The sequence below is a fragment of the Papio anubis genome, chromosome 17 (genome assembly GCF_008728515.1).
Source record: "Papio anubis isolate 15944 chromosome 17, Panubis1.0, whole genome shotgun sequence".
In the NCBI taxonomy this organism is placed as follows: domain Eukaryota; kingdom Metazoa; phylum Chordata; class Mammalia; order Primates; family Cercopithecidae; genus Papio; species Papio anubis.
In genome coordinates, this window is record NC_044992.1 from 60,598,758 (window position 1) to 60,626,697 (window position 27,940).

A 27,940-nucleotide genomic window follows, 5' to 3' on the forward strand; every position below is an offset into this window, starting at 1 on the left:
CTTAGTGTTTGCCATTATACAAAACGCCAGAATTCATGGGGATTCCTCTCTATCCTTCATCTGGCATTTGAGACCCTGATTCTGGGGCTCTCGACTCTTTTGGAATATTGACATTATGATGTTATGGGTAGAATATTGCAAGTAGAATCCTTGAGTTTTTATTAACTGCAGTCCTAAAGAACAGATTTACAGATTTAAACTTTGCTTACCTCTGCCTGTTTTTCTCCTTTGTGTTCTAATGCATGTGACATTTTAAGGAAGTGTTTTACTTGGATGCTTGGGAAATGAGCAGTGAAGCGAAATAGCTTTCCCTACTCTTATTTGTATTACTCTGATTTGGAGGCATATACTCTTCTAAACTATTGCTTCTTCATGTGCTTCTGTCAGCTTAGAACCTTAAAGAGGCACGATCAGATTTGCCCACATTCCTGAATAAGGGAGATGCCTATTTCAACAATAGTACCTACCAGGGTTAACACAGACCAAGAAGCCTACTTGTTGCAGGTAAGTTAAAGTAGCTGGTATTTTGAGATGACATTTGGTTCCCACAAGTGTTCTCTCAGTAGTTCACTGTTTGGAGGTTCTTGCAGAAGTATCTCTAATATGATGATCATGGGGTCACATGAGAAGTACTAAACACCGTTGATGATGTTCCTGTGTATTTTTCAGCTTTGAAGGGGGTGACACTTAGATAAACCCTGGAGAAAAAAATAAAGAAAAGACTGAATGAAACCTAGAGGCAAAAGCTATGGACAAATGGGTGAAATAAACAAGCGATTTTCTTTTTATTGTTCCCGAAGCCCACTACATTAACTTTGGCAGCATTACCAGATTTTAAGTCATGCTGACCAGTTCAAATAGGAAAATCAGATCGTGATGAGCCGGACTGGCATTATTTCTAATTTCTTTTATAATTTCCTTTGTGAGTCATGAATAATTTAGAACCATATTTCTTTCCGTTTCTGAACACACAAAAGTATCTTTGTTTGTTTCTTTTTCTTTGAAATTGAGGTCTCATTGCATTTTGTTGGAGAATATAGTCTGCATGTTTTATCAATCAATTCCTTAATATTTATTGAAATGCCCTTTATGGTCTGGTATGTGCTCAGTTTTTGAAAATATTCCCTGGAAATTGAAAAGAATTCAGATTATTTAAGAGTTGACGTAAAGTTCTAAATATGTGAATTTGACCAAATGTCTTAATCATGCTGTATAACTCAGCAACATCAATACTTTTTTGATCACTTGATCAATCAGTCTGTAATAATTAAGTATTAAAAATTACACTCTAAGAAATTGAATTTACCATAATTTTATTGACCTTTACTTTATATGAGTTGTTGCTTTTGAAGGTCAAAAAGTGGTCAACTATTGGCAATTTCTTATGGTTTGATCCAATATTTTGGAGCTATGTTGCTGATGTTTGTTGGTTCAGGTTTGTAATATTTTTCTGACATATTGTGTGATAATGTTTTTACTTTAAAGTCTATTTCATCTGCCAATTTATATGGTTAGAGCGTCTTTATTTTGATCAGTATTTAAAAAATGTAATCCACATATCTTTCTTCTGATTAAATTATATTTGGACTAATGTCTGGCATATTATTATTATTTTTTCTATTTACTATGAGTTTGACTCACAATAAATATTCAGTAAATGGTAGTTTAAAAATAATGATTATTATTAACAATTGATTTTTTAATTAATATTCTCTTTATAAGATTTTAACTTTGATGCTGATTTTTGTAGTTTCATTATATAGTTTCATTATGAGTTTTCAAAAATTATAAAATATTTCCTGTATTTATTAGCCATTTCACAAGCTTACCTGATTTTTTCATTTTGAAGTTTTATTTTACAGTAGCAGGGTGGATGAAAAGAAGGTACATAGAATTTTTATGTATCAGTGTTAGCCGTGAGGTTAGCTTTGGCTTACTGAAGTTACCAGTAATGATCAATCCTCATTATCCAAAGAATACAGAATCATAAAACATTGGAGATGGAAAAAAACATCTATTGAGGCCGGGCGCGTTGGCTCACGCCTGTAATCCCAGCACTTTGGGAGGCTGAGGCCGACGGTCATGAGGTTAGGAGATCGAGACTATCCTTGCTAACACGGTGAAACCCCATCTCTACTAAAAATACAAAAAAAATTAGCCGGGCATGGTGGCAGGCGCCTGTAGTCCCAGCTACTCGGGAGGCTGAAGTAGGAGAATGGCGTGAACCCGGGAGGTGGAGCTTGCAGTGAGCTGAGATTGCACCACTGCACACCAGCCTGGGCAACAGAGCGAGATTCTGTCTCAAAAAAAAAAAAAAAAAAAGAAAAGAAAAGAAATCTGAAACTTCCCATCAAGAATCTCAGTCTTTCACAGAAGACCAAAATAAAGACATGCTACTCTGATGCAGGGCACAGAGGTTCCAAACAGTGAAATAATAACTAAACCAGGTCTGGTTCGCATCATTTTACTTTCATTTTTGTCTGCGAGAGACTGTGAAGACAGGAGATTTCAACCCAAGAAATCTAAGCCTATTGCACTGGGAAGTGGTGATTCCCTCTGAGTCAGATTGGATGATATTTGAGGTTATTTAAAACACTGAGTTTTGATGTTTTTTTCTTAAATACATAAGAGGAGGATCTCACAGTTAATGATAGAACCAGACCTAGACTTTTGATTTCTTGATTCTAAATTCAGCATTTCAAGTATAAAGGCCACTCAAGTCTCCTCCCACCCCCCAGTGCACCCCTGTGCCTTGAGGCCGTAAACTATGTATTATCATACTACTTTCTCTCCCCAGAGACACTCCATCAGTGGAGGGACCCTGAATGGGAGCTTATCAGGACTGTGGCCTTCTTTAGGGAGGATGGTGTAGGATGATGCTGGAGAAACAATAATTTTTCCACTGGACACTGTAAGCTAAAAGGGAGAAAAGAAGGCCTTTTGAGAAAAGCCTTAAGGAGCTTCAGTTGCTCAACTAGTGGGACAGCTGAGGGCTGGTCTATGTGAGTTCATGCATTCACTTTGCAAGGTGATGCACCCTGCCCAGGGGCTGGTACATATGTTTTTCATATCTCAGTATGAAAATGGATTCCAATTTAAACATAAAGTATTAAAGTTAGATACAATACAACCTCACTTAATTCACTAATTCAGAAGTTGTAATTATTTAGACTGAGAAAGCCTGATATTTACCTTCATATTTTTTATTTTAGAAAAGAGAGAGCAACAGTGTGTGTCTGTGTGAGAGACTTATTGTATAATATGATCAATATATTCACTAAATATTATCACTATTCATTAAAATAGGTTTTCAAAATATTAATACTTGAAGAAACTATTAGCTCTAATTGAAATTACTTCACATATATATGGAAAAGAATCAAAAAACAGATTTCTGGAAAGTGTCATAATTCATATGCTTCAGTAAGTTACTTAGATGATCTCATTCATTCATTTAGTCATTCAACAAAAATATATTCAGTGCCAATTCTGTACCAGGCATGATGCCATCTAGTTCTAAGTAGGGAAGTTTCATTTTGTAATGGAACAAGTGAAAAGAATCACTTTTCTTGAATTTCTTCTTTAAAAGTCACTTATGGTTTCTACTGATTTAGGAGAGTTTAAATGCAAACATATGAATACAGAAACAGGCTAGCTGACGTATCTAGTCACCAAAGACAAATTGTGCCTTCCTGTTAAAGTCTAATATTTTTCAGCTAAAAAGTATTCATCCATGGTGTTCTTAATAAACTATTCATAAATACAGAAGGAAGACACGAAGCCACAGATACGTTTATTTGACATAGAGAAGGCTTAGTTCAGGGGTGGGAAGACCACTTTTGTAATGCATTTTTAAATTGATCTTACACAAACGATTCTTCTTATAAAAATGTAACATACTGCCTCCAACTTGACCCCCAAGTTCAAATAAAATAATGGAGGTTTTGCTTAGTTTTTCCAAAGATATGAATGTAATGTAGTCAATAAAACTAGAACATTTTCGGTTTGATGGGGCAACTGAGCACCGAAGAAGTAAGCAATTTTTTGGGGGAAAAAAAGCATCCAGGAGTCTTTGGTGACTATCCTAATGCTGAAAAGGTTTGGGGAGATTTGGAAGTAGAGCACCTGACTACTGAGCAATCAGTAGGGTGTTTCTTCTGATTGATCTTATCTAGAAGCAGGAAAAGGTAACTTATATTCAATGGGCATCTGCTTTGGAATAGTCATGATATTAGATTATATACACACATACACACATGCTTATGTGTGTATGTATAGATTTTATGTATACATACATATTAGATTGCACATGTTATATATGCACATATTTTATATGTATTTATAATATAATGTTTTTTATAATGTATTATAACAATTTAAAATATAATCTTTCCAAATACCTGTGATATAAGTAGTATTAGCCCATTTGAATGATGAGATAGCTACAGCTTAAAGAATTATTTGTGTAAGGTAATACTTTTAAGAGGAAGAATGAGGATTTGTGCTGAAGTTTGCTGAGTTCCAGAACTCACTAATTTTTCTACGATATGTTGTTGTCCAGAGAATAAATGAACTGAAAATTTTAAAAATCAGATTGATATTTTAATAGACTCCATCAGTTGTTAGGTGTGTGAACTTGGGAAAATTCCTTAAGCTCTCTGAGCTGGATTTGACTATTTGTAAAATGGAGTTATAGAAAGTTCACTGCCTGACTTAGAAGATTGCTGGAAAATTCAATGAAACAATAAAATAAAAGTACTTAGTGAACATTCCAAAGTAATGTAGAAAATAATACTACGAAAGTACTGTACAAGGCTGGGCAGAGTGGCTCATGCCTGGATTCCCAGCACTTTGGGAGGCTGAGGTGGGCGGATCATGAAGTCAGGAGCTCGAGACCAGACTGGCCAATATGATGAAACCCCATCTCTAAAGATACCAAAAACAAAACAAAACAAAACAAAAATAGCCAGGCATGGTGGCATGCACCTTTAACTGGGAGGCTGAGGCAGGAGAACTGCTTGAACCCAGGAGGTGGAGGTTGCCATTGCACTCCAACCTGGGCACAGGACAAGAATCTGTCTCAAAAAAAAAAAAAAAAAAAGAAGAAGAAGTACTGCACAAATATAAGAATTCACCATCATTACTTTTACGACTGTGTGAGGAAACGAAAGGTAAATTATGGTAAGTACCATAATTTAGCCAATGATATGAGCAAGATCGAAAAGAATAACAAAGATATTTTTTATCGCAATGAGAGGAAAATGCAATGTGCAAGGAATTCCCATTGCTTTTGTGTGTTTGAAAATGTCCATGATAACATGGTTTAAAAAATACTTTCTTATTTTAAAAACCACTTCCCTGAAAAAATTTTAAAAAATGCTCCCTTGTTTGGCTATTAAAGATTAGCTAGGATGATGGTTAAGAATAAGGATTCAGTAGCTAGAATACCTGGGTTTGAATTTCGTCTCTACCACACTCTGTGTGACCTTGTGACCTATTTTATCTTCTTGTGTCTTGTTGGCTTCATCTATAACATGTGGATAAAAATGGTACCTACACCATAGGCTTGTTGGGAGAATTAAATGGGTTGACGTTTGATAAGCACTTAATAAATTACATACAAGTATTTGATAAAAAACAAATTTTGTACAGAAGCAACAGATTGGCTAAATATATTGTGGGTTTCAAATAGCTACCATTTACAAGGAACATAAAGATCAGAGAGGTTAAATGACTTACTCAATGTCACACTTAGTAAATAGCCGTGGCTGCATTTGATTCTGGGTCTGTCAGATTCCAAAATCTTGGTTCTAGGTGCTGTGCTGTCTCCTGTGGGGAAACTATGGTAAGTCAGCCAGGTCTTATTTCGGCAAATGATACTGTATTTACCCTGACATTTAATGACGTCTTGGAGGGTTTCTTGGATGGGTCTGTTTGTGGGAAGGCTGGGATGCAAGTCCTTTGTGGAAGACAACAAGACTTGTTTATCTTTCAGCAGGAGACACTACCTAGGGACTCCCAGATGGTTCCGTCATGACTTTAAAGGATGCCAGGGTTTGACAGGAGGTGAAGATGGGACCTGAGAAGTACTTTCTGTTATTGGGCTTCTGCTTTACCCAATGGGATAAAGGAGTTGAAAATTAGAATAAGAGACACAAGACAGGCCTAGTTGTGCTGCATTGTCCCATCTCATAAATCAAGATCTGTTGGCTGGGAGTGGTGTCTCGTGCCTATAATTCCAGCACTTTAAGAGGCTGAGGGTAGGAGGATCACTTGAGCCCAGGAGTTCAAGGCCAGCCTGGGCAACACAGGGAGACTCCATGCCTATAAAAAAAAAAAATTAGCAGGGCAAGTTGGTCACACTTGTGATCCCAGTGTCTTGGGAGGCTGAGGTGGGAGGATTGCTTGAGCCTAGGAAGTCAAGGCTGCAGTGAGCTGTGTTTGCGCCACTGTGCTCCAGAATGGGTGACACGGCAAGACCCTGTGTAAGAAAAAAAAAGAAACAAAACAAAACAAACAAACAAACAAAACAAAAAACACTGCTGTCACTTAGTATTAAAAGCTAACATGTTCATAAAGCATCCTATGTGCCAGGCACACATATATTAATGCATTCAGATATTAACTTGATTCTTTTAGATGATCCGTAGAAGCTCTAGAAGCTTGAATTGTCCTGCAGATTTATTGCCATTATTTGCACTATCTCTTGCTAATAGAATTACCACTGAATGTGTTTTATTAGCTCTAGAGTGAAATAAAAAACAGAACTAGACAGATTATGTAGGCTGCCTTCATCATATTGAAGACCATTTCAGCTTTACTCTCATTTCTTTGGGATAATGTTCTTACTCTTTTTGAATCAGGCTGATCTGAGCCCATCCTACACAAATGAAAAAGTGCCAGCCTCGCATGATGTCAGAAGGAAAAATGAACATAGAAATGGGTTAAAACTTACCTTTATTCCTTAAAGAAGACTTAAGAAAAGATTAGTTGCTTTGGCGCAGAGAGAATACTCATAAATAAAAACATAGGTAGCCCATAGATTATCCCAGAATCTTTCAGCCCATTTCAGTTTCAATGAATTATACTTCTGAGAATCAAAGATAAATAGTCAAATGCCACACTATTACATTTCGATGAAAAGAGTAGGATCTTGCTTATTCTTAAATGTGGATTTTAAGGACACTCTTGAATCTGGTGGCCAATGCCCTGTGATCACAGTGAGGGTAAAAATAGTAACAGCAGTACTGTCATTAACATTGGTATTATCTTATTCTTTACAAAAGAGATTCATGTGCATTTTCTCATTTGATCTCCTGAATCCTGCATGGGACACTTTAGTTGTCTCCATTCTTGAAGTGGGAGAAACTGAAGTCCAGAGATTATAAGACTTACCTACTATCATTACTAATAACGTAAGTCATTAGTAAGTCCAGGACATTTAGAATATTTTCCTCTATCCCATTGTTTTTGACCAAAAAGCAATGAATCTGTGGTAGTAAAGATTTATCTTCATAAAAACAGACATTGCATGATACTGCAAATATGAGGTCATAAATAAATAAAAATTAGTTTGTGAAATTATTTTAAAAACAGCAATCCTAGATCCTCCAGGATCTAGTACAAGCAGAAAAGTACATGCAGTACTCTTCTACTAACCTAATTTCTTTCCCAGAGCAGACAGGCAACTGAATATTTGCAAAGCTGCTCAGTGGAATGGTTTAATTCTTTAATAACTGATTTTCCAGTTTTTTTGGAGGCCACACAAATATTGCTGAGTTGTATCACCTGAGAATTCTTGGGATGGTCAAACATAGGAGAGCAAGCCTGCTTATTTCCCCAGCTCATTAAAATGATATTGCAGAAAGATGTTAACAAGAACTTTTCATATAAAAGGATATTTCCTGAGATTTATATACAAATAGTGAATATGCAGTTGTCTCTTGAATAATGTGAGGGTTAAGGTGCTAACTCCTGCACAGTAGAAAATTCTGTGTATAATTTTTGACTCTCCAAAAACTTAACCAGTGGTCTACTGTTGACCAGAAACCTTACTGATAATATAAATAATCAACACAAATTTTGTATGTTATATGTATTATGTACTGTGTTCTTACATTACAGTAAGCTAGAGAAAAAAATGTTACTAAGAAATCCTAAGGAAGAGAAAATATATTTACTATTCATTAAACGGAAGTGGATCAGCATAAAGGTCTTCATCCTTGTCATCTTCATGTTGCGTAGACAGAGGAGGAGGAGAAGAAGGATGAAGAGAAGAGGTTGGTGTTGCTGTCTCAAGAGTGGTAGAGGCAGAAGGAAATTTGCATATAAGTGGCCCCGCACCATTCAAACTTGTGTTGTTAAAGGGTCAACTGGATCACCAGGAAGCCAATCTATCAGCAGAAAGATTCCTTTTTCACCTAATCATCAACTAATGTAACTTGAAAGGAAGTCAGCTTAGATCTCCAACCTTCTTTTGTCATTTGGTATCTCTCTCTGAGAGGAATATGTAGTGTATTTTGGAAGCAGCAGAGGCCAATGGGGTCTCCACATTCCATACAATGATGTCTCCATTAAAACTAGTGGCAGCAAAGAGATAAGAGCTGGACAATCATCTACGGCTAAGACACATTCTGTGTGGAGCTGTCCTCCCATTCTCATGTGTGAGTGACCACATGAATGTTCTAGAAAATAACCATATAGGAAAAGACTCATCTGGATTTCCAGTGAGGATGGGTCACCCTTCCCTAGCAGACTGAATGGACTCTGACTGCTCCACACTCCAAACAAAGCCTTATGAAGTTCAGAGCAGGACTTTGCTAATCCCAGCCCTTTGCACCAGTGGAGAATGGGCAGTGTGAGGCCCCTGGAAGACTGCTTTCTGGGATTTCTCTGCTTTCAGGATACTAACGACTAGTTGAACCAGAGACACAACAACCAGGCTCTTTTCTCTCCAGTGATCTTGTGGTTCATTTCTCCCACCTTACCCATTCATTCTTCCCCCTCAACATACTCTTGGAATGACTGTATTTTTCTCGTTGTGTTTATGCTGATTACATATTTGTTGGTCTTGTCTCCCATACACCCTCTTTATAGGGTGGGGACTGGCTTGTTCCCCACCATCCATTATCTAGAGTGCCTACTTACAGGGCTTCATTTCCCGAGGGAGTGCAGTAAAGGCTTGTTTACCAAATGCTGGATTCCTCAGGATGCTCTCTCTTCTACTCTGGGAGCTTGTCTGATTAAACCTTCATTCAGGTCTGGTAAAGGCAGTTTGTGTCAATACCATTCACAATTCATAAGTTCCTCCTATGACTGCAGCACAGGGTTAAGACCTTTAAACAAAGCAGATATAGTCTGTGACTTCCAAAGCCTTTGAAGAAAGAGGAGGCATTATCAGTTCAGTAGCTTTCAGCCTTGCTGTTAACACATTCTGGGGGGCTCTATCAGTTGTGAGATGTGTCATCAGCACTTTGTTACAAATAATAGTGAAAGTACTGAATAAAATACATTAAGAAAAATAAATCCAGCTGGCTGCGGTGGCTCATGCCTGTAATCCCAGCACTTAAGGAGGCTAAGGTGGGGAGTTGAGTTCAGGAGTTGGAAAACAGCCTGGGCAACATGGTGAAATCCCGTCTCTACAAAAAATTCAAAAATTAGCTAGGCACGGTAGTGTGCATTTGTAGTCTGAGCTACTTGGGAGGCTGAGTTGGGAGGATCACTTGAGCCCAGGAGGTCGAGGCTGCATGAAATGAGATTGCACTACAGCGCTCCAGCCTAGGCAACTAAGAGAGAACCTGTCTCAAAAAAATAAAAACAAAACAAAACAAAAAATAAATTGAAAAATAAATCCAAGTGGATTCAAGGTTATTTTGACTATAACCCTTCATAATTTTTCTAGCATTATTTATGTGTGTGAAACTCACATAAATATGTAGTTTCCAAATTAATTTTTTTTCCTGATACACATTGCCCCCATACCCCTGTGAATCTATATAAGGAGTGCTTGCTTCATTTCAGCTGAGATATAAGACATGTGGTGATGTATGTGTGCCAACCAGCTTACCAGCTCTGGCTTCATGCCTCTTATCTGTGTAAGGAAGCTTATCTGAATGCAAGTCATCAGTGGTGAAATTATTACAAATGTCATCTTTTAGGGGGAGAAGAGGATAAATTCTGATGAGGAAAGAAATAGAAGGCTAAGTTTCCTGGGTGGGGCAAGTCTAAGCTGGGCCTTGAAAAGTGGGTGGAATGTTGACAGAGCTCTGGAGTATAGGGGTCAGCAGTAGTAAGAAAGTTTGGGCCATGCAGAAAAGGATTTCGATAAAATTCAACATCCATTCATGTTAAAACAACAACAATAACAAAACCCTCAATAAACTAGGCACTGAAGAGAGATATACTTCAAAGTAGTAAGAGCCACCTCTGACAAACCCACCACCAACATCATGCTGAATGGGCAAAAGCTGGAAGCATTCCCCTTGAAAACCAGCACAAGACAAGGATGCTCTGTCTCATCACTCTTATTCAACATAGTATTGGAAGTCCTGGCCAGAGTGATTAGGCAAGAGAAGGAAACAAACGACATCCAAATAGGAAGAGAGGAAGTAAAGTTATTCCTGTTTGCAGATGACATGATTCTATATCTAGAAAACCCTGGCTGGGTGTGGTGGCTCACGCCTATAATCCCAGCACTTTTGGAGGCCGAGGTGGGCAGATCACCTGAGGTCAGGAGTTTGAGACCAGCCTGACCAACATGGAGAAACCCCATCGCTACTAAAAATACAAAATCAGCCAGGTGTGGGGCACATGCCTGTAATCCCAGCTACTCAGGAGGCTGAGGCAGGAGAATCGCTTGAACCTGGGAGGCGGAAGTTGCAGTGAGCTGAGATTGTGCCATTGCACTCCAAGAAAACCCCATAACCCCACAGTCTCTGTCCAAAAGCTCCTTGATCCGATAAACTACTTCAGCAAAAGTTCAGTATACAAAATTGACATACAAAAATCAGTTGCATTCTTATTCACCAGCAACATCCAAGCTGAGAGCCAAATCAGGAACACAATCCCATTCACAATTGCCATGAAAAGAGTAAAATATCTCGGAATACAGCTAACTATGGAGGTGAAAGAACTCTACAATGAAAATTACAAAACACTGCTCAAAAAATCGGCGATGGCACAAGCAAATGGAAAACATTTCATGCTCATGGACAGGAAGAATCAGTATTGTTAAAAAGGTCTTACTTCTCAAAGCAGTTTACAGATTTAATGCTATTTCTATCAAACTGCCAATGACATTCTTTATAGAACTAGAAAAAAACTATTTTAAAATTCACATGAAACTGCAAAAGGGCCCAAATAGAAAAGGCAATTCTAAGCAAAAAGAACAAAGCTGGAGGCATCACGTTACTCAACTTCAAACTATACTACAGGGCTACCGTAACCAAAACAACATGGTACTGGTACAGAAACAGACACATAGACCGATAGAACAGAATACAGAGCGCAGGAATAAGGCCACACACCTACTATCATCTGATCTTTGACAAAGCTGACAAAAACATGCAATGGGAAAAGGGCTCCCCATTCAATAAATGCTGCTGGGATAACTGGCTAGCCATATGCAGAAGATTGAAACTGGACCCCTGCCTTACACCACATACAAAAATCAACTCAAGGTATATTAAAGACTTAAATGTAAAACCTGAAACTATAAAAACCCTGGATGATAACCTAGGAAATACCATTCTGGACATAAGACTTGGCAAAGATTTCATGATGAAGACACCAAAAATGATTGCTACAAAAAAATAGACAAATGTGATCTAATTAAACTAAAGAGCTTCTGCACAGCAAAGGAAACTATCAACAGAGTAAACAGACAACCTAAAGAATGAGAGAAAATGTTTGCAAACTATGCATGCAACAAAGATCTAATATCCAGTATCTATAAAGAACTTAAACAAATTTACAAGCAAAAAACAAACAACCCCTCTAAAAAGTGGGCAAAGGACATGAACCAAACACTTTTCAAAAGAAGACACACATGTGTCCAACAAGCATAAGAAAAAATGCTCAACATCTCTAATCCTTAGAGAAATGCGAAGGAAAACCTGAATGAGATGCCATCTAACACTAGTCAGAATGGTTATTATTAAGAAGTCAATAAAAGACAGATGCTGGCAAGGTTGCAGAGAAAAGGAATGCTTATATACTCCTGGTGGGAATGTAAATTCAGCTATTGTGAAAAGCAGTGTGGTGATTCCTCAAAGAAGTTAAAACAGAATTACTGTTTGACCCATCAATCTCATTATTGGATATATACTCAAAGGAATATAAATCGTTCTGCCATAAACAAACATGTGTGTCTACGTTCATTGTAGCACTATTCACAATAGCAAAGATAGAATAATAAATGCCATCAATAGTAGACTGGATAAAGAAAGTGTGATACATATATACCATGGAATTCTACGCAGCCATGAAAAATGCTAAAGAGCTAAACCAAACTAAATTAACTAAATTAAACTAAGAGCTAAGTTTAGCTAGGGGAGACCAGGTGACTTGAGAGCTCCTAGCTAAATTGGGGTTTAAAGTGGCTAGCAGCCCTGTGCTAGTGGTAAATAAAAGGGAGCTGGGAGTGGGTGTCTATAGTTGCCTTTCATGGGATCCTTCTTTTACCTCATGAACAGCCTAATGCCTAGTTGCCCAACCTATGACCAGGTGACCCTCACACAGGAAACGTGTTTGTACTGGCAGATATCTTGATAGCTCTTGTACGAGCCATGTCCAGTTTATACCCACATCACCATTGCTCTGGTACTGGAAGCCCCGCCTTGTGTTCTTCCCAGCCTCCTAGGGAAAACTCAGCCTGGGTTCCTCAGATGGAAGGCACAAATTCAATCCACCACTGCAGTAGGAAATAAGTTCAAAGATTTATTACTTACAGATCCTGGGTAGGGAGGGCACACTTTTCAAAAGAAGATGTACTTGTGGCCAACAAGCATAAGAAACAATGCTCAACATCACTAATCATTAGAGAAATAAGTCAGAAGGGCAGTCCTCCATCTCCAGGTCAGGCAAGGCAGAAATAGAGAGTAAGGCTGAGGCCAGGCATGGTGGCTCATGCCTGTAATCCCAGCACTTTGGCAGGCCAAGGCAGGCAGATCACGAGATCAAGAAATGGAGACCAGTCTGGCTAACACAGTGAAACCCCTCTCTACTGAAAACACAAAAAATTAGCTGGGCATGGTGGCACGCGCCTGTAGTCTCAGCTACTCAGGAGGCTGAGGCAGGAGAATCACTTGAACCCATGAGGTGAAAGTTGTAGTGAGCCGAGATCACACCACTGCACTCCAGCCTGGGTGATGGAGTGAGACATTATCTCAAAAAAAAAGAAAAGAAAAAAAAAAAGAAAAAAAAAAACAACAATAAAAATCGAGGCTGAGAGAGAATATATATTCAACTAGCAGTGAATATAGAATAATAGGGTGTGGATCACATTTACGTTCCTGGGTAAATGACTGATCAGTTTAAAGAAAGCAGCTGAAAAGTGGGAGCCCAGTGTGGTAGGCAGGAAGAGTGCCACTAAGTTCTTATCTCTGGCCACAGGTTCGGGCCATTTGGTTGTGGTGTTTTTTACTTATGATATCTGGGCAGTAACCTCTGCTTTGTCATTCCTGTTACAGGCAAACAACTGGATCAACCTCAGTGAGATACTGGAAGGAGGTATAGAACAAGAAACTGTGTTAAGGGTGACTGAGCCCTGCTTTGGTATGAGAAAGTTAAATTTATATTCAAAATGAATACCAAGGCAATATAAAATTATAAGAATTCACTATACTAGGTGGGGGTTCTTGGGTCATTTCCTGGTAGTGTGGGTAAAATAGGACACATTTTAACAAACAACTCATATGTGTTTAGTGACCATTGCAGTCACTGTGTTATGTTCTTTGAGTGACACTGAGAAGCAAGTCATGTGCACAGTCCTCAAGTATGTTCCAGTCTAATGAGAAAAGCAAGACATACAAGGGTGAAAAAGTCAATCAACAGCGAAGCAAAGCTGTTGCAGTTTATTAGACATCACAATCTGGTGCTGAACAAAGCTTATGACAACACACTTCTCTAAGAGTTTGGAGAAGAAAGTGGTAACCTGTGGGTTGGAGTGCTTTAGGAAATCTTTAAAAATGAGGAGAGTTTTGATCTGGGAATTTAAGTTGGGTAGAAATTAGCTGTCTGGAGAAGAGGACAAAGTGCTTCTGATGCTCTTCTGGGTATTTATTGAATCTAGGAGTGCTTGTTACTCTTTGCACTCTTTCAGTTATGCATTGGTTGCCATTTAAGGTATTTTCTAAATTTTCTCCATCTTCATTGTCTACTGCTTCTTGTGCCTTTTTTTGTTTTTGAGATAGGGTCTCACATTGTCACCCAGGTTGGAGTGCAGTGGCATGATCTCAGTTCTTTGCAACCTTTGCCTCCAGGTTCAAGCGATTCTCATGCCCTAGCCTCCCAAGTAGCTGGGACTACAGGCCTGCACCACCACACCTGGCTAATGTTTGTATTTTTTGTAGAGATGGAGTTTCATCATGTTGGCCAGGCTGGTATTGAACACCTGGCCGCAAGTGATCTGCCTGCCTTTGCCTCCCAAAGTGCTGGAATTACAGGCATGAGCCACTGTGACTGGCCTCTTGTGCCTTCTTTATCTTTAGAGTGCCTTCCCAGTCAAGCTCTATACAATTGTATATTCAAGAAATGATCTTTCTTTTCCATTTCTGTAATTTATATATATGACCATTACATTTATCTCTTAGAGACAGATTACAGATTAATATGCATTTACAAATGTTTGCATATTTTCTAGTTTTGAGAAAGTTTTTCTCTACCCAAATTAATTTTTCTGTTAATTGGTCTGTGGGTGTATTAGTCTGTTCTCACGCTACTATGAAGAAGTACCTGAGACTGGGTTACTTATAAAGGAAAGAGGTTTAATTGACTGACAGTTGAGCAAGAGTAAGGAGGCTTCAGGAAACTTACAATCATGGCGGAAGGGGAAGCAGACATGCCCTTATTCACATGATGGCAGGAAAGAGAAGTGCTGAGCAAAACGGGGAAAAGCCCCTTATACAACCATCAAATCTCATGAGAACTCACTCACTATCACGAGAACAGCAGTATGGAGTAACCACTCCCATGATTCAGTTACCTCCCACTGGGTCCCTCCCATGACATGTGGGAATTATGGGAACTACAATTCAAGATGAGACTTTGATGGGGACACAGCCAAACCATATCAGTGGGTCACTGATGGCCTAGAGAAAATCTTCATTCACTCTGAATCTGTTAAAAGAAAATCCCTGAAGAGATTTGCAAAATGAGCTCCACTGCCTTGACCAAAAGAGGAGGAGCAGCAAGGGTAGAGCCGGGTGCAGTGGCTCACGCCTGTAATCCCAGCACTTTGGGAGGCCGAGGTGGGCAGATCACTTGAGATTGGGAGTTCCTCACTGCAATGCCATGGTATGCATTTGTGCAGCAGTAAAGAAGAACCCATTGGGCGGTTACAGTGACAGAGACTGTCAGTGACCAAAGAGCCCAAGACAGAGAAAAAATTAAAGGAGCTGGGAGAAAGAGGAGTTAATAGCTCAGGAACTAGGGAAATGAGAAAGAAGGAATTATATTTACTGGATCTCCAGAGTTTGTTGGCAGTGGTAATGTCAAGTTGGCTAGGCCAAGGCACTGAGATATTTGGCCAACATTATTTTGGATGTTTCTGTGAGGGTGTTTTTGAATGAGATTTACACTTAAGTCAGCAGAGTTTGAGTAAAGCATATTGCCCTCCAAAATATGACTTGTCCTTATCCAGTCAGTTCAAGGACTGAATAGAACAAGGACTAACCTCCCCTGAGCAAGAGGAAGTTCTGCCAACAGACTGCTTTCCAACATCATTTGCAACATTGGCTCTTCCCGGCTCACCAGCAGACTGTCTTCAGACTTGAATTTCAACTTCTTCCTCAGTCTGTTGACATCCCCAATCAGATTTTAGATTCACCACGTTTATACAATTGTGTAAGCCAATGACTTAGGATAAATCTCTTTCTCTCTTTCCATATCTGCTTTATTCTGTTTCTCTGGAGAGTTTGGACCAATACAGTGATGTCATAGGCACTCTGTGCATATCTCTCTGCATTCTTAAGGGTATTGATTGTTGAAGGTCAAATAGCTACAAATAGTGGTAGAGACAAAATTCAAATCCACATCAAGTCTCATGTTCTGCTCATCAAATAATCCTCCTTGGGGCCCAGAAAAGGGCTTTTGAAAAACTAGTGAGAGAGAAGGTAGAAAGAAACTAGCAAGACAGATAGTTAAGGCAGAGTCCTCGGCAGAACTTCCCTTCTAATGAAAAGCAGCCCAAGAAATCACTTCTAACAAAGAGCCGGCTGGAAGATTGGGCTGCAAACAGATAAGGAAGTGCACTCTGGCACAGAGAGGGAGCTTCCTGGGTAATCAGCTAGCTGATTACATATGGTGAGTCCCAGCAAGCACAGTGGGGCTTAGTAAGCACATTCCTTTCCTTTTTTAGGCATACTCAGATAAGGAAGTTGGAAACTTGCATGGGGAATGCCTGCAGCTGCACTGATAGAAAGGATTACCTTGGACCAGGCACGCTTATTGTGGGAGCTCCGTCCCCTCTCCTTTAGCACATGCACAGTAGGAAAGAGATAAACAACACAGAGTAGCTCAGGCTAAGGACCTGCCTGCATAATAAAAGATTGGAATGGGGACTGCCAGAGATTCATGCTCTATGCAGATGACACACCTAGTTTTAACTGGTTTTTGTACCCTATGTAGATAAGGTACCCACTCCCCACTAGCTCGTTTATAAAAACCCCTGCATTTCACTGCAGAATGGCAACCCTTTATGGGATCCCTCTTTGCAGCAGAGAGTTGTTCTCTTTCTTTTGCCCAGTAAACTTCTGCTCTAACCTCACCCTTGGTGTGTCTGCATCCTTGATTTCCTTGGCTGTGAGACCAAGAACTTCGGGTGCCACCCCAGGCAATAAGGCTTTTTCACTAGTACTTGGATCATGGATACTCTTGTTTGTGTGAGGAACTAATGGAGAATCAAGTAACTGGGGTTGCTGCTTCACTGTGCTGTGCTGTAGAAAACACAGCTGGTGTTCAAGGCTGAGAAAACACAATCTCAGGTCCTTGCCAGCTCAGGTTGGCTGGGATCAGTATGACCTGATTCTTCTGAACCCTTCAGTTTCAGTGGAAGGAGAGGTGATTTTTTTCCACCCCAGGTGCCTGGGAGTTCACCTGGAGAGTCCATTATCTCATCAACCATGTGCCAAAGAGATGCTCTGCTTTTCTGTTCCTTCTCAATATTTCCTGGCAGCAGCCCTCTGCCCTCAACCCCCTTGATTCCTGCCTCTCTCAGTCTAAACATGGGATACAAAAAGCATAGGGCACAAGGGAGGAAGGAAGTAAATCCAGGGTCCATGATATAGGAGAAGGGCCACTGGACCAAGGGATGACATAGCTCTCCCATACCAATCTTCCCTATTTAGGACCAAAAAGAAGGCATGAGATGAAAAAGTAATTTTCTCATGATTCCTTTCTCAAGCTTTTGGCAGCTTGAGTTTTAGGAATGCAAAAACAGAACAGGTTTTTCCAATTGCTTTGGGCAGCAGAGTGAGTCCCAAATGTCACATGCCTGAACTCTTCCACTTCTTGAAATTAGGGCCAGCTGCTTGACAGCCAGCAGCTAAGGGATGTGGAGGTGCCAGTTGGTGTATGGGAAACATTAAAAACCCACCACCCTAACTAGTTTGTGGCTCCTTTGGGCATTGGAAGCAGAAAGAAAGGAGGGAAGTATAATTGCTTTATTCTCCAATGATTTTCTTTGAAAGGAATCTGTGATTTAACTATAAATAAATGAGAATGGCCTTCTAAATATTTGCTGTGTTAAAAGCTGTACATCCCCGGGAGCATTAAACATCATTAAACCCTATCAATGTAGTCATCTTGATGGCATGCTTATTCCAAATCTTTGCTGGAGTAGGCCTTTTCTATAATCATTACTTCTTTGTTTCAGAAGCCATGCATAAAAGCCCATGCATTCATCAGAGAAGAAACAAATTAAGACTAATTGTATCTAGCATGTCAATTACTGTAAATGAGCTAAAACCCATAATTTAAAAATATGACTTAAAAATATGAAACATAGAAGAGGAAACACTTCCCAACTCAAAATCCAACTATAAGCTGAGAAAAAAACATGTTTAAAACAAAGTGACTCATAGAAATTAAATATAAAAGGATGGGAAAATGCATGACAGGCAAATATAAGTTAAGAGAAAGTATGGGCCAGGCTTGGTGGCTCACATATATAATCCCAGCACTTTGAGCGGCCAAGGCAGGAGGATTGCTTGATCCCAGGAGTTCAAGACCATCCTACACAACATAGTGAGATCCTGTCTCCACAAAAAAATTTTTAAAAATTAGCTGGGCTTGGTGGTTGGTGCATGCCTGTGGGCCCAGTTACTCCAGAGGCTGAGGTTGGAGGATCGCTTATGCCTGAGAGGTTGAGGCTGCAGTGAGCTGCGATTGCACCACTGCGCTCCAGCCTGGGCAACAAAGTGAGACCCTGTCTTGAAAAAAAAAAAAAAAGTATGAATCTCTGTTTTTGTATCAAAGTTAAAGTAAAGGCACACAAAAAAGCATTAAATGAAACAAAGAATGACACTTTACAATTTTAAAGAGTACCACATTAATATCTAACAAATATGTCTCATGGCCTTTGAGGGTATGAAGATTTTTTTTTTGTTTTCATTTTTTGTTCAGTTTTTTTGGTGAAAAAAAAATAGAATTTATTGGGAGACTTAAAAACTCAGGTGATTTCAAGTTTTAAAGAACTCTGGATTTCCAGTTTCTCTTAAAAAATCAGAAAGTCAGACAATACTGGGCCTGGATTTTCATGTAGCATCAATCATCCAGGCAGAGTATAGCAAGCCAGGGCCTGTGGGCCAAATCTAGCCCCCCACCTGAAGAAATCCACACCAAGGAAACTGATGCCAACACACCTCATAAACGAAATCCAGAAACTTAGAAGAAAGAAAAAGTCTGCAAAGGATTGAGAGAAAAATAACGCTTTCACTCTAATTTCTTCTTGGAACCCATGAAAGCCAGAAGGACATGGCATAATGTGCTCAGGAGAAGAGCTGTCAACTCACAATTCTACATCCAGTGAAAATATCCTGCAGAAATAAAAGGAAAAGCAAGACATTTCAGATGAAAGAAAAGTAAGAGAGTGGCAGAGTGATTAAAAAAAAAATCTAAAATAGGTAAAAATAAATGAAACAAAAATCTGATTCTTCAGAAAGATCAATGAAATTAAGAATCCTCAATTTCAAAATTTACAAAGAAAAAAAAAAAAAGGAACACCTATTACCAACACCAGAAACGAAACAGAAGATATCACTATAGACTCTGCAGGCATCAAAAGGCTAATAAGAGAATACTACAAACAGCACTACACACATAAAACTGACAATTTAAATGAAATGGGCCAATTCTCCAAAAGGCACAATCTACTACAAAAGATGAAACAGATAATTTGAATAGCCTTGTAACTATGAAAGAAATTGAATTTTTTTTTTTAAGAAATTGAATTTTTTAATTTAAAAACTTCATAAAAAGAAATCTCCAAGCTCAGATGGTTTTCTGGAGATTTCTACCAAATGTCTAAGGAAGAATTAACACTAATTCTATAAAATCTCTTCCAGAAACACAGAAGAGCAAACAATTCCCAACTCATTTTTTAAGGCCAGTATTACCCTGATTTCCAAAACAGAAAATGACAATACAAAGAAAGAAAACAAGCCAATGTCTCTCATGAATATAGCCACCACCTGTTTTTGTAGATAAAATTTTTTTGGAACACAGCTGGACCCACTCTTTACTTATTGTCTAATGGCTGCTTTCACACTTCAATGACCGAGCTGAGTGGTTTTGATAGGCCGTATGGCCCACGAAGCCTAACACATTTAATATCTGGCCGTTACAGAAAAGCTTGGCTGATTAGATCTAGTGCTGAAAAGCTATTGACCCCTTTACAAGGGATACACGGTCTCCAGTAGTTAGCAGAGGTCTTCCATTTCTTAGTGTCTTACATCTGGTCAGTATGAATCATCTGTATTTTCATTTAACTCTTGCACATACTTGCAAAATTGTTTTATAGCCATCCTTCTCCTTAAGCTACAAAATACAACCCTAGATGTGTGCGTGTGTGTATATATATGTGTGTGTGTGTGTGTGTGTGTGTGTGTGTATATATATATATATATAACATTTTTGCTGAAATTGTCTGTGGCTAATTTGCTCATTTTCAAGAATTTGAAATTTAAAATAAAGATTCCGCTTCCAACAACTATGGAATGACTTATAGCAGATTAACAAATACTGCTGAAAATAACTAGGAAAGATGGATAGAATGCATAAACATTTCTGTGAAGGTATTGGAAGGCAGCCAAAGCAGTTGAACAAGAGGGCCCCAGATTCAAGTGAGAAGGATAATACCTTGAAGTGAGCTTTACGTGTTATCCTCCCTTCGGGGAATTTGCAAATGTACGTCATGGGTCATAGAGAACAAAATGAGGCTGCTTGGAGCTTATAGCAGTTATACTGGACTAAGGGTAAAACTTGAGTTCAGGATTACCAAGGCAGCCAGGATGTGAGGTACCAATGTCCCAGAGAATAGTAAACTGGAGAGAAATAAACCTCACATTCTAAGTGCTATTTCTCCTTGAAGCAGTTACTGATTACTAAACTCCACATGCCTAGAGCACTGATCTAAAAAAACCAAGCAGAAAATAGTAGCTTAGAGGATAAAAAGCTAAGCAGAGATTTCAGCAGTCTCATTGCTGGAGAGATAAATGTTGAAATTCAGAGCTTTCCAAGAAGGGGGGGCCTGGCAAATATCCTAGGTTTTTAGTTGAGCCTCATCAAGTGCTATGCACTAGGATTAAGGTGACCGGAAATTGACCAGCTCTCACAAAGCCTGAAACAGAGTTTTCATCCGTTGTTGGATGAAAACACATGATTTTCATCCCTTGTTGGATCAAGGTGATGTGACTAACCATATTTGCTTGCCAGAAGACAATTAATCATCTCTGGAGAAAGATAACATCACCTAGAACAACTGTAGTTTTTACATACAATGCCTGACAGTCAATTAAAAATGACCAATATACCGGGAAACAGGGCCAATTGACCCAATCCTGAGAGGAAAAACAGACAGTAGTGAGACACAGACTTGAAAATAAATACTATAAATATGTTAAAACCAGATGAAAATATAGAGAATTTCACTAGAGAATTGGAAATGATTTTATCATAGATAAAAAGAAGAGGAAATTTATAGATTAAAAAATAACATAAGAAATTAAGCATTTAATAAATGGATTTAATAGCAGATTAGACACAGAAGAAGAAATGGTTAGTATATTGTCTTTTAAAATATCCAGATTGGAACACAGATACTAAAATAAAGAATGGAAAATATAGAAAAAGTATAAGCAGCATATGAAAATTTCTGAAATTGGCTAGCATGTGTAATTGGAATACCAGAAAAAGAGGAGAAATAGGGGGAAACAGTATTTGAAAAGATGCTGGTTGATAATTTCCAAGTTGACAAAAGGTGTCAATTCACAAACTGAAGAATGTCTTACACTAAGCGAAGTAGATGTAAAGAAAACCTCACCAAAGCCCATCCTATTAAAATTGCAGAAAGGCCAAGAAAGTAAAAAAAATATTAGAAGCAGCTGGAGAAAAAAGACACATTATATTCAAAGGAGAAATTATATGGCCAAAAGCTGTCTTCCAACAGAAACTCTAGAAGCCAGAATATAATAAAATTATACATTTAAAGTGCTGAAGGAAAAAAGGTGCTAATGTAGAAAACTACACCCAGAAAAACTCTCCCTTAATAAATGAAGAGGAAATATAGACATTTTGAGAAAGAATTTTGTAGATTAAAAAAATTGGAGGTTATTCATTTTCATTTTATAAAAGAATGATACCAAAAACTTGACTAGAAAGGAACACTATAGGCCAATCTCTCTTACAAAAATACATAAAAATGTAAACAAAATACTAGCAAATCAAACCCAGTGATGTATAAGGGTAACACATCATGCAAATTTTCCTCCTGGAATGCAAATTTGGTTTAGCATTTGATAATCAAATAATGTAAGTCACCATGTTAACAGAATAAAGACTAAAAAACATACAAAGCGAACTTTTTAAATTTGATAAATGTTATTTAAAAAGGACTTATAGCAAATATCCTAATTAATGGTGAAATATTGAAAGCTTTCCCACTGAGATCAGGGGCAAGATAAGGATGCTTCCTAATACCACCTATTTTCAGTATGGTATAGGAGGACAGTGCAATAAAGCAATGAAAAAAAAATCCCTTAAAATGGCAAATGAATAAATGAAACAATTACTATTTGAGGAAGCCACACATATAAACACTGTTTTGTGCATGTACAAAATTCAAAAGAATCTGCTAGCAAACAGAATTAATAAGTAAATTTAGCAAGGTTGGTGGGTAAAAGGTCAGCATAGAAAAATCAACTGTATTTTCATCAGTGCCAATAATTAGAAATTAAAAATTTTTAGATGACACCTCTTACAGTCACACCAATAACTTAAACAATCTAGAAATATGTCTAAATGAGATTTTATCTTTGCATAGAACACTATGAAAATTATTGTATTAGTTTCATAGGTCTGCTGTAACAAATTACCACAAATTGGGTGCCTTAAAACAATAGAAATTTATTCTCTCACAGTTATGGAGGTCAGAAGTCTGAACCAACATGTTGGCAGGGACATCCACCTTCTGGAGTCTCCAGGGGCAACTCTTTCCCTGCCTCTTCCAGCTTCTGGTGGCTCCAGGCATTCCTTGGTTGCATGACTTTAATCTCTTCCTCCATCTTCACATAGCCTTTTCCCGTGTGTGTGTGTGTGTGTGTGTGTGTGTGTGTGTGTGTGTGTGTGTGAAATCTCCTTCTGCCTTTCTCTTATCAGGACACCTGACATTAGATTTAAGACCTATGCTAGATCCAGAATGATCTAAAAAATTTTTAAATGTCAAGATCCTTAATGTTAATTATATCTACAAAGACCTTTTTTCCCGATAAGGATGATATAAACAGGAGACAGGGAAACACTGGGTAGAAGAATGCAGTTCCCTGGCAAAGGCCCCACCCTCAAGCCTGGAGACCCGTGGCCCTAAGTGAGAACAGGCATTTCTGTTTCCACACCCAAAAAGTTGCCTTTTGGCCCACCACATGCCCTATCCTGTACCCACATAAACTCCGAATCCCAGGCTCCACAAACAGACAAGCAGACAGATGAGCAGATGAGGAGAAAAGGAGATGAGGAGACAAGCAGATGAATGGTGGAATGGCATGACAGAGACGTAGAGAAGAGAAGGAACGTCTGAACACCAAGAGGAGTCTGGATGGGGGTGGTCGAAGAAGAGTTTGGCCACTAGATGGCCAAACTTCAGGGGAAGATCATCTTCCCACTCCATCCCCCTTTCAGCTCCCTATCCATCTCACTGAAAGCCACCTCCAGCACTCAGTAAAACCCCACATTCATCCCTCAAACCTGTGTGTGACCTGATTCTTCTGGGATGCTGGGCAAGAGCTGAGGATAAAGAAAGCTGTCACAATGGCCCTCTGCTCTTGTGAAAAGGCAGAGGGGTCCATTGAGCTGGTTAACATTTAAGCCATCTGTGGATGGTAAGGCTATAAGAGCACTGTAACACTGGGGCATAAGGGACCCACCCCTAGACGCCACTGTGGGGCCGGAGCCCAAAACACTCACCCCAGCTCTTGCACCTACCTGTTTGTATGCTCCTGCTCCTGTCAGGGGTGTGAGCAGCGGCAGAAACCAGAGAGGGGAGCCACACCCCTGTTGTATGTCTTTCGAGGGGGATCAGGGAACTCTCCTGTTTCAAGGTCACATTCACAGATTTTTGGGTGGAAATATCTTTTGGGCTGGGGGACCCCCAATTCTAACACACTACAATTATCAAGAGAAATTAGTAATGCCCTAAGTAAATGGAAAAACATATTATAGTCATAGATTAAATATTGTAAAGATGGTAATTCTCACCAAACCAACTTATACATCCAATATCCTATCAAATCTTTGAAGATTTTTTTTTTAAATTGACAAACTAATTTTAAAATTTATATAGACAAGCAAGTGACCAACAATGTCAAAGATAATCTTGAAGAATAGAGTTGGAGGCTCTACACTACAGATACCATTATTATGAGGTTATAGTAAATATAGAAGAACGTTATTGACTTAAGGGTATACCAATGGTAGAGGAGAAGAGTGTGCAAAACCAATTCCATACATATACAGTCACCTAATTTACAACAACAATGTTACAGCATCACAGACAGATGGCATTTTTAATAAATGTTGCTGTATCAATTGGATATTCACACAGGAATAATAATCTCGATTGCTTACTCACATCAAATAGGAAAATCGATTCTAGAAAATGTAAAAGGTAAAACAATAAACTTCTATAAAAAAGAGAAAATACTTAAACTTAGGATGGATAATAATTTTTTTTTTTAATTTATTTATTATTATTATACTGTAAGTTGTAGGGTACATGTGCATAACGTGCAGGTTTGTTACATATGTATACTTGTGCCTTGTTTTAAACAGGATTCACAATAAGTGAAAGGAAAGAATATTTGATAAATTGGACTTCATGAAAATAAAATATTTCTGTTTTTCAAAAGATGCTATAATAAAAGAGTAAGAAACAAAACTCATTTACTAGGAAAAGAAATTTGAAATATGTATCAACAAAGGACTTATATCTAGTACCTATAAAGAATTTCTACAAATCATTAAGAAAAAACTCAAAAAAAGGGTAAACAAAGTTACTTCCCAAAGAGACTATTTAATTGGACGTTCAGCAAAGAACAAATGTTCAATGTTATTAGTCATCAGGAAAATGCAAATTAAAACTACATGAGATACTACTAGACTCCCAAATGGCCCAAATTTAAAAAAACTGAGAATGTAACCGAGTACAACATGCAACATTATTATTTAACCATCATTAGTGCAACCTAGTACAAAACGCAACATTATTTTTTCTAAGAAAAAGAGAATGAGTTACTATTTTTAAAAATTATTTTCTCTTCATTTTTGTTTACTCTATTTCCCCCTGTTTCTCACTTCCTACTTAGCCCTTTAGAAATGCAATTATAGCATCTTACCCTCCCTCACCAGATACTTGCTGCAGATCAAGTTCATCTAATTATGTGCTTAGAAGCTCCAGAGAGGAACTCTCACCCACCAGGAGACTACCTTGAGAGATAATAGTCAATTCGTAACCCAAACTATGTTTGCTACAAAACTTTCTCCCACCTGGAGAGTCTTCGGCCACCTTTACAACCTATTTCTGCCCATGAAAATGCCAACTTGACTGACCGGTAGGTAAGGCACCAATGTGATGCAGGCCCCGACCTGTTCATTTCCACCTCTGCGTAGACTCCCTCTTTAAAAGCACCCACTTTCTGCTGCAAAAGTGAAGCAGTACACTTACGGGTACTTAAGGCAGGAAGCCTGTACTTCCCCTAAACTCCTTTAGGAATAAAAAGTCACTTTCTTTATACCAGACCTCACTCTTTTAGTTAGACTCTGCTGGCGGTGAGTGACTGAACACCTGTGTTTCAGTTACATAAATACTAAGCAGTGTTGAGAACTTGGAGTAAATGGAATGTTCATACAGTACTAGTCAGTGTAAATTTATATAACTACTTTGAAAAGATGTTTGTCTATATCTATTAAAGCTACGAATATATGTATGCCCTACTCCCCAACAATTACATTATTTGATATATAAACAATAGAAATAAAGCATTTTGTCTGCCAAACGAGTGTATGAGAAATATTTATGAAAGCATTATCACCATAGCCAGAAAGTGAGAAAAACCCAAATATGCTTCAAATTATGATGGATAAGTTATGATGTATTCAAGCAGTGGCATATCATATGGTAATGAAAAATAAAAACACAAGTGAGGGCTATGTGTGACAATAAGAAACTAGACTAAAATTTTTATATATTGTTAAATTTCATTAATATAAAGTGCCAAAACAGGAAAACTAATTTATAGTAATAGAAGTCAGAATTGTGGTTTTCTTTGGGAGGAAGGCTATGACTGGAAAAAAAAAAAGTGGGAGGTTCGGTGCAGTGGCTCATGTCTATAATCCCAGCACTTTGGGAGGCCAAGGTGGGAGGATCACTTGAGTCCAGGTGTTCAAGACCAGCCTGGGCAACATAATGAGACCCTGTCTGTAAAAAATAAAATAAAGTAAAATAAAAAATGTGGGAGGTTCTTGGAGGCCATTGAGTGAATGTCTTGCCACTGTAAAAGTTTCTTGAGCTGGATACTTAAGGCTTGCGCATTTCACTGTATGTATGTTTAATTCAATACAATTCATAGAAAAGATGAAAATTTGCCAGTGCTGAAGAGTCAAAGGAATGCTGCTTTGGGCCATGAAGTTCGTTCCTAAAAAGTAGTTCCAAAGCTGTTTTGAGATATGAGAATCAGAGGAAGATATTTGCTTTATAAGAGACAATATTCACTTAGATGTTCAGCTCTGCTTGCTAATAAACAAAATCTAGTCTCCTACCTACAGACTTATTCAACCTGTGTTCCTTGAGAGAATTAAGTCCTACAGAAAATGCTTTTTTTTTTTTTTTTTTGAGACGGAGTCTCGCTCTGCCGCCCAGGCTGGAGTGCAGTGGCCGGATCTCAGCTCACTGCAAGCTCCGCCTCCCGGGTTCACGCCATTCTCCTGCCTCAGCCTCCCGAGTAGCTGGGACTACAGGCGCCCGCCACTGCGCCCGGCTAGTTTTTTGTATTTTTTTAGTAGAGACGGGGTTTCACCGTGTTAGCCAGGATGGTCTCGATCTCCTGACCTTGTGATCCGCCCGTCTCGGCCTCCCAAAGTGCTGGGATTACAGGCTTGAAGAAAATGCTTTGAATGACTATTTTCTCAATTATCCCATAGATAGTACAGAGTTAGGAGCATTTCCGATGCAAATAAGAGAAGATAATACAATGAATTCCCTAGTTAATACAATGAGGGCTTAATTCCCTGTAGGATCCCTGGTTGAGAAGGGGTATAACTTTAGAATTTCTCCTGGAAAAGTGGTGAGGGGTGGAGGTGGGGAAAACGGGATAAATTTCCCACCCAGTTCTCCAGCCTGTCCTTTGACTTAGCATGAAGGTAATTTATTTCCTGATACTAGAGAGAGTGTTTTCAACATTGAAGGAGCAATTGTGCAGTTGAGAAGCAATGGTGTATTTGAAAACTTCTTTTTCCTTCATTTTAAAAATACTCTTTGAGACATTGGCTGTACTTGGATCTCCTTTTCGCAGCTCCATAGCTTTGTTTCTGACAGAGGATAATGTTTTCTATTTAGGAATCACAACTGAAGAAGTGTTTGAACCACATATTATTCCAGGGGCTATTGTTTGAGGTCTGCAGATGAAGTGGAAGCAAGATAACCACCAGTTATCACAAATGGCTAAGTGTTTTGAAGAGGAGATATCTACTCCAGATCACCTGCATTTGGGCATTTTTGAACTCATACGAGGGTCGTATTTCCTTTTCTTTCACCTTATACATCCCTACTTTCACCATTTAGATCAGAAATGGCCAGCATAACTGAGGAGCAGACTAGAGGCCAAATCTACCTTTGTCTTATCCTCTGCATGGTTCACTAGCATGGCTCTAGACCCTAAGAGTTTTTAATCGTAATGATATGGGAAGGGGGCAGGGAAGTGCTGGGTAGAGAAGGGTGGGGTCCCTGGCAAGGGCT

General features: G+C 38.7%; 1 long non-coding RNA gene across 1 annotated transcript; it reads left to right on the plus strand.

The window, feature by feature from the left end:
• The first annotated feature begins 75 nt into the window (after nt 1-75).
• LOC110741638 lies at nt 76-26,341 on the plus strand. The gene is made up of 4 exons (XR_002518186.2): nt 76-504; nt 5,996-6,066; nt 13,689-13,773; nt 25,336-26,341. It is a non-coding gene; the product is annotated as an uncharacterized LOC110741638 (long non-coding RNA).
• Nucleotides 26,342-27,940: the final 1,599 nt, after the last annotated feature.